This window comes from Periplaneta americana, chromosome 10 (assembly GCF_040183065.1).
Source record: "Periplaneta americana isolate PAMFEO1 chromosome 10, P.americana_PAMFEO1_priV1, whole genome shotgun sequence".
NCBI classification, from domain to species: Eukaryota; Metazoa; Arthropoda; class Insecta; order Blattodea; family Blattidae; genus Periplaneta; species Periplaneta americana.
The window spans coordinates 82,820,158-82,831,947 of NC_091126.1; positions in this window are offsets into that span (position 1 = coordinate 82,820,158).

The following is an 11,790-nucleotide window of genomic DNA, read 5'->3' on the forward strand; positions in this document are numbered from 1 at the left end:
AGAATCCTGTTCCTATTTGGTGATTATCATTTCCTTCCCCATAATACAACAAATAATCTCCTATTTGTGTTATGCCATTCCCATCTAACCTAACCTCCTGTACTCCCACAAAGTCTATTCTATATCTAGCTAGTTCTTTTGCTACTAATGTTACCCCTCCTGTTCTATATAGACTTGTAACATTCCAAGTACCAAAGGAGAGAAAGAAATATTGTTGAATATATATAGTAAGTTTCAATTAATAAATTATAAAGTAACAGTTTCCTAAGCAAACTAATGCTTGGTAGTGAGGTTAGACCTACTTTGACGAGTAACGGGAAATATTTAAGGAATGTACAGGGATCAACTGAGAATCTCTGGCGCCAAACTGCGGCCAATCAAGCTTCACTTCAGTCATAGCCATTGTTTACTGTAGGATTATTCTTACAACGAAAAGATTATAGCTCACTGCACATTCGCTACAACACACTGCGCGCACACACTGACTACACTTGCATTATTAAGCTCTACTCACTCACTATAACTCACTCACTTTCACTACAGATGTAATAAATAGCGAGCATAATATATTATATTACTATCAAGTCTTTATGCCTATTTTTTAAACATTTGTGGTTACTTGTAAAGCTTTTAGTAAATCTGCATGCAGAGTATTCCATTCTCTGATAGCACGATTAAAAAAAAAATCCAATATCCCTTCTGTGCATTCTTTCCCTCAATTTATGTGAATGGTCTTTCTTCGAACAGTAATTTGGCGGCTGTCACTTATTTTTTATTTCTTTCTAGACAGAAAGAAGTGGTGGTGGTGGTAGTAAAAATACAAAGAATACAAAAGATCAGCATGAGGGAAAGTTCTTGAAACTTAAAGAAATTGGCGGCATTTTAGTCTATTTTTTTAGGAATCTGTGCTTAAATTTATATTTGTTTTAAATTCGACTGTTACATTTATGTCATACCGCCTGGTAACGCTTACCAGTAAATGTCAGTTCAGCACATCTAACTAATGAATCTTGGGTTTGATCTGCAGCAGATATTCTATGTGATATTTCTTCTTGTACTTCAATTTCTCTATCACTCGCTTTCCAAATCTTATAAATTATCGTCCTGTGGTTCTCGCAAGGAACAATTTATTTAATTTTTTATGTAGGGTAGAGAGTCTGACAAGACGAAATGATGCTTGGATTTATACCAATACAAAATATAAGTTGAAGAATTCACAACCTTCCAAATGCAGTTTCTACGTTCTCGTCCAATGCTGCTATTTTCTTTTTAGCGTTGGACGCTGCATTTACGTTCGCTGACGCCTTCTTGAACATTTGTCTTCTTAGATCTGTTGCATTCAACCCAAATTTCAATTCTTACATTGAAATGCAGTAATTCACAAAAGAAGACTTGTTCTTTAGTGAGGGTAAATAGTCTTCTTTTCTTCAATTCTGACGTCTCCTGGACAGAATGTATGTACGAAACGTTATAAATCTTGGAAGCTTTGTACTCAGTTCAGCCTATGTTTAAGACACAGTCAATTGCCATTTTCATAATAATTTATTTTGCTTTTCCTTCCATATTTGACCCTGTGATTATCAGACATCTTTAACATACACGACATGCACAGTACACTGTGTCCTGCTTAGAGGGATCGAGAAATAAATGTTCACCACTTAAAACCAGATAAAGATGTCGTTGAGATTTACATCTGACAAGGTAGAGAAACTATCCAAGTTTACGCAACAAAGTCTGAAAACATTTGCATTCGTAACTCTCGTTTGTTTGTCGCTAAAACAAGCCTGACGCTATTTTGTAGAACACGCCATGGTCAAAATGTGGACACCACAACAGAAAGTTCAGTGTGTGCTATGGCTATCAGAAGACAAATCTGTTACGCGAGTACAACGCCGTGTTCGTCGTGCATGGATAGGTGGATCGGAAGACGAGAACCCATTGCCTGGCCAATCAGTTCACCTGATCTGACCCCCTTGGACTTTTTTTTCTGAGGCTTTGTGAAGGATGCTGTGTACCAAAGAGGCAGAATTAACACTTCGGAGGAATTGAGACAACGCAACACAAATGCAGCTGCGCTAGTGACTCCACAAATGCCACAGAATACTTGGCGGGAGGTTGACTACCGTCGTTTAGATGTCTCCAGAGCAACTGAGAGGGTTAGCGTAACAGTGGTCTAAGACACTTTTAATGTAGAAAAAGCAAGTTAAAGTTATATATATTTATATGTGATTTTTAGGGTAAAAATTAGATGCTTCCTAACAAGCTATAGCCTATAATAGTGGATTGGTCTATTCCACTTCGTAGGAAGATAGTTCACGTCAAAATCAACAGATGGCTCAATATTTAATTTTTCGCATTGAGGAGGGTTAGACCATTGTTGCGCTGACCCCCTCAACTCAAGACGAACACATCGAGCTGCATTCAGCGTTCTCCGAAACTCTGAGAGTTTTTATATCAAGTTATGTAAAAAGTTATGTTAATAAACTATTATTTACACTTGAAATTGTCACTTATTTCTCGATCCCTCTAAGCGGGACACGTTGTGTATGTATATCAGGGATTCTGTTAATACACACAAATATTTTACATTTCATGCATTTGATTATTCCACCATAGAGAGCTGTTATAACTTAGAAGAATTTTAAAGGGAAAAAATGGTCTCATGAAATGAGAAAACTCTAAGAAAATAACTTCCCAAGATAAGGCTCTGTTATGTAATGAACATTGATAAGCATATATTTTACACAAAGAAGTATACAATGTTAGTAGTTATCACTGAAGACAAGTTGAACCACAAAACACAGCAAAAAAACTCTCCTTTTAACAAAGGAAACCGGGTGATGTATTCACTTAAAATTCAAAACTATAGATCTCACAACCCTTCAAGCAGTTCCCAAAAAATCCGCTCACGTCACTGCAAGAGCGCAGTGAACAAAATCTATGGTATAATACATCTTCTGCCATTTATACTACACCACCATAACTACTTTTGTCGCCGTTATAATTTCGTGATAATTTTTTTAAAGAAATATCACGAAATTAGCTGAGTTTGCCTATATCTAGCTTAGTATGAGGAAGGTTAATATTACCAGGCTATAAAAAAGTAGGAAGGTCTTGTAAGCTGATCGTAGAGGAGAATCTGCAAGTAACCAGAACATGAAACGTTTTCTTCATTGATTTCTTTCTATTCTCTCTACAGCTCTCCCTACATACGTATTTCACCTTATAACAGCGTCTCTAGTTTGTGTCTCTCCATATGTTGAGAGACTAGACAGGTCCTCTCCTACTACTACGACTTCCCCTGCTATTCGGTATATAATCATATCATCGCATGGATTAGCTCCAATATCTCAACCAAACTTCAAATCTAAAATTATCTTTACAATCGTTATTATGTATATATAGTGATTTCTGTGCTATACAGTTGAATGTGAACACTTAGTTTTGTAGCAACAGAATATGAATCGCCATAGAGTGGCTATATTAATACATAAAACATTTGAATTTAGTGTACTGTATTTTCAGAAAGTTTCAAGTTTTTTCAATACGAAACAGTACATACTCAAATATAATTATCTGGAAAGCTTGCGTGATATGAGTTGCCTGTTCTCTTCTCCAACATGCATCATGAGATTCAAACATAATTCAGAATATTTGAAAGGTAAAGAATTTCGTCATAATGTAATTCTGAGATTGGTCCGTGTGGCTTGTTCTGTCGTCACGTGTGTGAAAATTTTAGAGCCGCTGGTAATGTAGCATAAAGCCACCAGGACAAATATGAAATGGGCACACGTTCAGTCTCTATGGAATCTCCAATTCAATTCCACTGACCATACAGTCGGATATTTAAATTGCAACTGACGATAAAGACCTGTTTCGAAATTTAAGATGACTATTTTTGCTCATGTCCCAATGCACTAATGGAGAGTAAAAATCGATTGAGTTATAAGCAATCAAAGCCAAATATCTACTGCAGTTTGTCGAAACAATCTCGTCGCACCTGATGTTATATATTTTTTATTTAGTAGGTTATTTTACGACGCTTTATCAACATCTTAGTTATTTAGCGTCTGAATGAGATGAAAGTGATAATGCCGGTGAAATAGTCCAGCACCGAAAGTTACTCAGCATTTGCTCATATTGGGTTGAGGGAAAACCCCGGAAAAAACCTCAACCAGGTAACTTTCACCGACCGGGAATCGAACCCGGGCCACTTGGTTTCGCGGCCAGACGCGCTAACAGTTACTCCATAGTTGTGGACGTTAATATTATCATTCTATTCTTAACAATTCTATAGCCTTGTGATATTGCGTGATGGTCGTGTTAGTAAATGTAATTACTAGACATCTTAATTTATAATATAATCTGTTTCTGTATGTTATAAATAATTTATTAATATACTCTCTATAGTCTCTATAGTCCCGTCGCTCTAATTTCCGGCAGTCAATCGCGTTGCAGGTCGGCTACATTTAAACGTGTGCATCTTGTGATTCGCTGAGGAAGGCGTTATTCATTTCTTAAGGCTCGATAAATACTTAATATAATCGTCCGCCATTTTGGCACACGAAGACGTTATTTGCCGCTCAATTATTTGCCGAATTACAGTGAATTCGATTTATTATCATAGGAGCTACGACATGATAATGTTTAACGGTGTGGCAAATAGATTCCTCGTATGGTAGCTCGGCAACGAAAGAACAAAAATGGCTAACGATACTACCTACCTAGACTTTATAGAATCTTCACTTCCTAAGACGTAAGCAAAGAGGAGGAGTCACGCCGGGAATAACAGCGTCGCGACTATAGTAATGTCACAAGAGATCTGAGGTTTATTAGGACTATTTCGTGAATAAAATAAAATTGGAAATAATATATCCCTAAAATTCGATCACAAAATGTTAATAATTATTCTATATTTATGAATACTTAACCTATTCAGACATTCTGAAGTTGAAATAGATGAATATGGAGTACTACAATAAAGAAATTGGATGCTATTCAGTAATACCAATTGAGAAAAGTGAAATACAGGTTTAGCAAAGTTAATTACATGTATTGCGCTTTTGTCTTGTTATTATAACAGAAATACATTTTCATTATCTGCTGAAATCATAATTTAATTTAAGCATTTTATAATATAATTACAAAATAATAACCTGATTAATACGTTCATTAAATAAACAATTGTTATGAAGGAGTGTCATTTTCTTTAACTATAATGGACATGAAATTAAAAGATGAAGATGTACCCAGTAGATGTGGAAGTAGGATTTCGCACTTTATTTAGTACAATGGATTCTTGCCCATCAATTTACGGGGAAACAGTTAGCGACACTGACAAAAGAATGGCCGCGCGATAAATTAATAGTGATAAATCAAGATCCAGAAATTATCGCAGTGTATGACTGTGAGTGGTTGGAATTCAAAATTTCATTACACTTCAATGGTCGAAAATGGAATAACGCCATATGAACGAAATAGTCCTATTAGAATAACACACCAGCAATGAAATAAATGCTTATCTACTATCACTAAATTAAAGTACCTAGTTCAGAATAAAATGTTATAACCTTAAATATTTGTCTAACTTGGATTTTTCATTAATCATAATTTCAACAGCTGTTATTAAAAATGTTTTACTATGAATTTCATATTGCAGGAGGCCAAGACTATGCCGATCAATAAAGTATAAATTATTTAATAATAGAGTATGTTATATTATTTTATAACCTCTTTAATAATATTTTCGTAAAAGAGTCTTATTCAAATGTCACACAACTTCTCATCTTTTTGAATAATTCACTCACTCTACGAGCTCGCGAATTATCGACAAAATGAGAACTCTTGCATTATTACCTATGATAATGTCTGGTAATGTCATGTGGAATACTGAAGACAATACAGTAGAGCGTCTCGTTTAGGCACAGTGAAAAAGTAAACAAAATGCAGGTAACGCTTGGGGAGAGGACGAGCCGTACGATAAACACGAGGGATTCACAAGGTTTTAGTTACAACATTTATGGCAGAGTATTAATTGAAATTATATTTTCCAAAAACACACAAAAAAGAACACAAATTGCATAACGTTATCATATACACATTTTAACCCTCTGATGCATAACATGGGTCTGAAAGGCCCGGTCACGAAATCAAACAGCTACAGCTTTGTAATTCTGCACGCTAAACGGCTGCCTCCTTGTGACAAGTCGACAAATATAATTATGATTTAAAAGGTAAAATTACATTTTTTTAAGGCTGAAGGTTTTCTGTATATTGTTATTTTTACTAGTACCCTGTTGTTACATAGCATGGGTCTCCGAGGTCCGTATTAATTATTAATGTCTAAGAAACGTCAAAGCTCCCGTAAAAGATTATTTAAATACATTTATATAATATTTCTGCAGAAACTTCATCTGACACTGTTTTGATCATCCTGGTGTTCTCGGGAGTGAAGTAAATTACACTGTGAAATGAGTGTAAAACCTACCAAACGTAAATATTATCTCAACAAGAGTTGGAAGCATTTATTGGAATGCTTGTGTTAGCTGGTGTAGTGAAGAATTCTAAAGAAGCAATGCGAGAATTATTTTCCTCTTCTAATAGCAATCTCCACTACAGAGCATGCATATCAGTAAATCTTTTGAGGCAATTCGTAAAGCATTGCGTTTTGATAACAAGAGGACTGGGGATAAAAGACTTCAAGCAGAGAGTTTGGATGTGTTTCTTTATGTATGAAGCATTTTCATCGAGAATTGCAAGAAGTATGTGCCCAGTGAGTGCACGACCGTAGATAAACAGATAATTCCTTTCAGAGGGTGCTGCCCATTTTTACAGTACATGCCAAACAAGCTCGAAAAGTATGGAACAAAAATTTTCTGGATCTGTGATACGAAAAATGCCTACGCTTTCGATGCAATAATATATATATACTGGGAGGAAGATAGGCATGCCAAAGAAATGTGCGCAGTGAGCATAATATGGTACGAGGTTCATCCAGGAAGTAAGTTCCAATCGCGTACAGAGATGGCATGGCTAGTTGGATGAGACTGCGAATGCGTAGCAGTAGAGATAAGATATGTGGAAATAATTCAGTGCACTTCCAGTATTATGATGGTAGTAGTTATTGCACAACGCTAGGAGAAAATGGCTGCACTGATATTCTCTCCCGCCAACTTCGAGATTCGTGCAGTTATCCGATTTCTGCACGCTTAGAAGTAATCTCCAGCAGAGATCTACCGCCAATTGTGCAACGTGTATGGACCTGACATTATGAGCGAGAGTATGGTCAGACGATGGTGCAGGCAATTCACTGAAGGCTGAACCAATGTGCATGACGAAGACCGTAGCGGTCGACCATCCCTGGTGACGCCAAAACTAATGGAAAGTGTGCGGCAAGCAGTTTTGCAGAACCGGCACTTCACTATTTCGGAACTCTCTGGTCAATTCCCCCAGATGTCTCGCTCACTGCTGCACGAAATCGTCTCCCGGTGGCTTGGTTTCGGAAAGCGTGTGCAAGATGGTTGCCAAAGCAGCTGACAGATGAACACAAAACGTAACGTCTGGCTGCAGCATTGACATTCCTCCAGCGGTATGCAGAGAAAGGTGATGAGCAAAGCTAGGGACTTCAGCAGGTAAACAATGCTATCAGGTTAAGTATGAAAGGAGGTTTATTGAATCCTGACGCTCGTTACACACAGTGAGTATTCGATACGTACACGGGTGTTTTAGTACAGGTTACGACAAAAATAACTCCTCACCCAAACTTTAGCGTAAAACAAAAGGATTACGTTACGTTTGACAAAGTGAGCTGCAAAATACTACAGGAATAACCTTTTCCCCGTGTTATGTGGATTGAGTATGCCAACAACATCATTTGCTGTCACTGGTTTCATCTACAGAAACCCAAATGTTGTTATCAGATATTTCTTCTCGAATGCTATGCAGAACATTTTCGTAACATGACATTAAATATCCTTTACGTAGAGTTGTTTCAGATAGGACAATTCGACCTGTATACTTCTCTATAAAATTCTTGAAGTGGGGGTTTTCCATCTTGTTAAAAGGAATGTTGGCGCTCACCTCATTTCACATAAATCCTGGAAAAATTCATTGTGTCTATTAGAATTTCAAACAGAAGGCGCGCTTGCTTCCTTCCCGTTACGTATGAATAATTGTAAATGAGCTTCATGTCTCTGAGTTTTGATATGCTGTCCTATGTATTTGGGACTCTTGCCCCTTATTACAGTGTGGCACACGTTACATTTCATATCAATATTATATGTACAAAAGTACTTACTTCCGTATACTTCCACAAGTTTCTTCAATTTATCTTCTTTTTCAGTGAAACTTTCGGCATAGTAATTGTGCACAGTAGACTTTTTTCACATGTATCTTTTTTAAGCCACTTTTTTATTATACCGTTCTCACACTATACATAAAATATGAATGAATACAACAATAAAAGTAAATTAATGTATAAGTTTAACACTTTCCCTGTGATCTTTGAACCGTTCTTTGTATTAGGGGAGAGTTGCCGAAATTGGACCGTTGCCTAAAATGGACCGCAGTTGTATTTCCATATATAGAAGTATTTCAAACATTTCATTTGGCACCACTGCTTGCTAACGTTACCTAACTTATTCATCTTGAAGTTCAGTGAGCTGCAGCCATCTTAGCGAATAGGATTGCCGTTAATGTGTTTTGGTGTTTTCTCTTACAATTTTTACGCTACGGATCTTAAGCTTCTGTATACAGTGGGAGTAAGTAATAACAATTTCTATACTATACATTCCAAGTATTTTTCATTATCTACTATCTGCGTGTATTAAAACTAGTTTTTAAGTTCATCTGTTTGTTTAGTGTCGTCTGTCTGCATACGTGAACAAGTTGCCTAGGTTGGACCTCTGCGCGTTGCCTGGATTGGACTGGTCCAATTTAGGAAACTGTTAGTATTTTTTTTCAACATGAATATAAAACATTATATTATGGTCAACGTTAAGAAAAAGTAATGTATTGGGGGATTCTGTGTCTTTATGTTTCCAAGATGTCAAAAAGAGGAACCTACCGGAAATGAGATGATACTTTGAAGATGGCGGTAGCAGCATACAGGAATGGTGATTATGGACTCAACGAGTGTGCTCGCGTATATGGAGTGCCATAGGCTAAAGCAAAGACACATGCTGATTGTAAAAACGCTTTCCAATGAAGTCCTTCGGAAGGCAAGCAACCTTCAATTGAGATATGGAAAAACTTATTGCCGACTACATTCTCTTGTTTCAAGAAAGGTTTTATCGGTTGACAATCAAAGATGTGCATAAGAATATTTTGATGTCCCAGAAAAATATGATGCTCCCAACACGTTTAACAAGGAGAAAAAAATGGCCGGAAAGAAGTGATTCTGTGCTTCTATGAAGCGAAACTCAAAACTTTCTCTCCGTCACCTAGAAGGGACATCAATGGCCCGAGCTAAGGGGTTCAATAGGAAGAGTGTTAACCAGTTTTCCTACCTGGAAAAAACTGTCGATGAGAATGGTATCACAGCAAATATTGTGTAAAACGTTGACGAATCTGGGTTTACAACGGTGCAAAAGAGACAACAGAAAGTTACAGCTCAGAAAGAGAAACACCAAGTCGGAGCCATCGTGGTGAAAGAGGTGTAAACACCAAAGTAGTCTGTGTTGTCAATGCAGAGGAGTTCTTTATACTGCCACTGGTAACTTTCAAACGAAAGAGGAAATCATGTCAACTTTTTACTTTTTTATGTTTACGTTTTCTTATTCACAGGCGGTTCGTAGCCAAACAGAGAACTTTCCAGTTCTATGTAACATTTTTTAATTTTTTTTACTTTTCTATGAATTGTCCTGTAATTTTGAAATAGGCTATGTAATCGAGACAAGCAACTAATATAAAACTAATTCAGTGCAAGGAGAAATATTCTGAGTGTAACAATCAGCTTTAATGCAATAGTGTTTCTGCAATTAATTTATTTTGTTTTTCTTCAATTTTTCTTCAAATTTCATAAAATTGTGTAACTTCTTTCACCAAATGTTAATATCTGATATATTTTAACGTAAAATTTGGTGAATTAAAGATAATTATAGTAAATACCCTTTTTCTACTTATTTGTTTACTATTACTAATGTATTTTTGCGAGGTCCAAATTGGGACACTATGAGTCCTAATTAGGCAACCGGTTTCTCAATTTGGACCATTTCCATGATTTTGGTTTTACCTTTTTATATTTATTAGAAATTGTGTAATTTAAAATATAACATTATAGGGTGAAAGCACATAGAATGTAGAATGTACTAGAACATATTTTGATTTAATTTAATCATTATTAACCCTAGCACTGCTAAGGGGGGGGGCAAAAATTGCCCGCACTATTTGTTTTATTTGTGTAGACTATGTAATTGTTGACCTGAAGAAACAAGATTGTAGGTAGTTGTAGATTAATATCTCAAGTATATAATGACATGGACTTATAATTTTTATGATTTATTTAAATCTGCCTACCATCTTCATTTATAGTGCGGGCAATTTTTGCCCCCCCCCCCTTAGACATGGGTGTGACAATTTTTCTGTCTGAAAATATTGATCAATAATCAGATTAATATACATTGTTTGATTGTTGGTACCACTGTACATACAAATTTAATTCAAATTATGTTGTCATTGTTGCTTTTAAAGTAATAACTGTCTTGTTGTTCAAACTGGAACAGTTGGAAATTAGTTGTGTGAAATGTCTCGTAATAATCAGAGTGTCAAAATGTCTCGGAGTTTTCTCACAGAAAAAGAGGTGACAGCTATGGTAAATGAAGATAATATAGATGATGCAAGTGATCCAGAAGAAGATGATAATGTTGTGACATACGACAGTGACACTGAATATCACAGAGAAATTGAAAGTGACTCAAGTTCGAGAAGTTCATCCCCTGATCAGCAGCACGCTTCTACTTCTAACATCGCTGTTATAGCAAGAAGTGGTAGGGAATATACTACTGCACCTCCAAGGCAAGTCCGCAGGTCAGTACAGAATATAGTGAGTTTCCATGAAGGTTTGACAAATGAAGGTTTGACCTCTAAAGCGTCAGAATCTTTCAAAAAGTTTATAACTCCTGAAATAGTGAACATTATTGTGCATCATACTAACGAAGAAGCTAGTATTAGGAATCTAAAACATACAAACACAGAAGAATTATATGCCTTCATTGGTATTTTGATACTCATGGGTGCAAATAATGACATTGAACTGCCAATTGATGATTTATGGGGAAAAGTACTGGGCAAGAACATCTACACAGCTACAATGAGTCGTATTCGATTTGGAGAACTTCTGTCCTTGATTATATTTAATGATAAGCAAACAAGAACTGAAAGACGAAAGCAAGATAAGTTTTGCCCCATTCGTGAAGTTTTCTATAAAATTGACGAATTGTTTGTAAAATACTACATACCTAGAGCACATCTAACAATCGGCGAAATGCTCTCGCTCTTTCGAGGAAGATGTCCATTTAAAGTCTTTATGAAAGACAAGCCAGGCAAATATAGCATATTGATTAGGATGTTATCGGATGCACACACCCGGTACATTCTGAAAATGGAGGTCTATGCAGGAAAGGACGAGCGACCCGCCGAGGAACGGAGTGCAAAGGCAGTTGTTAGACACCTAGTGAAGCCGCTGGAAGGGACCGGAAGAAATGTAATAACGGATCGTTATTATACATCCATCGAACTAGCGGAGGAACTTTACAATGATGACAAGCTGACTTTGGTGGGGACATTGAAGAG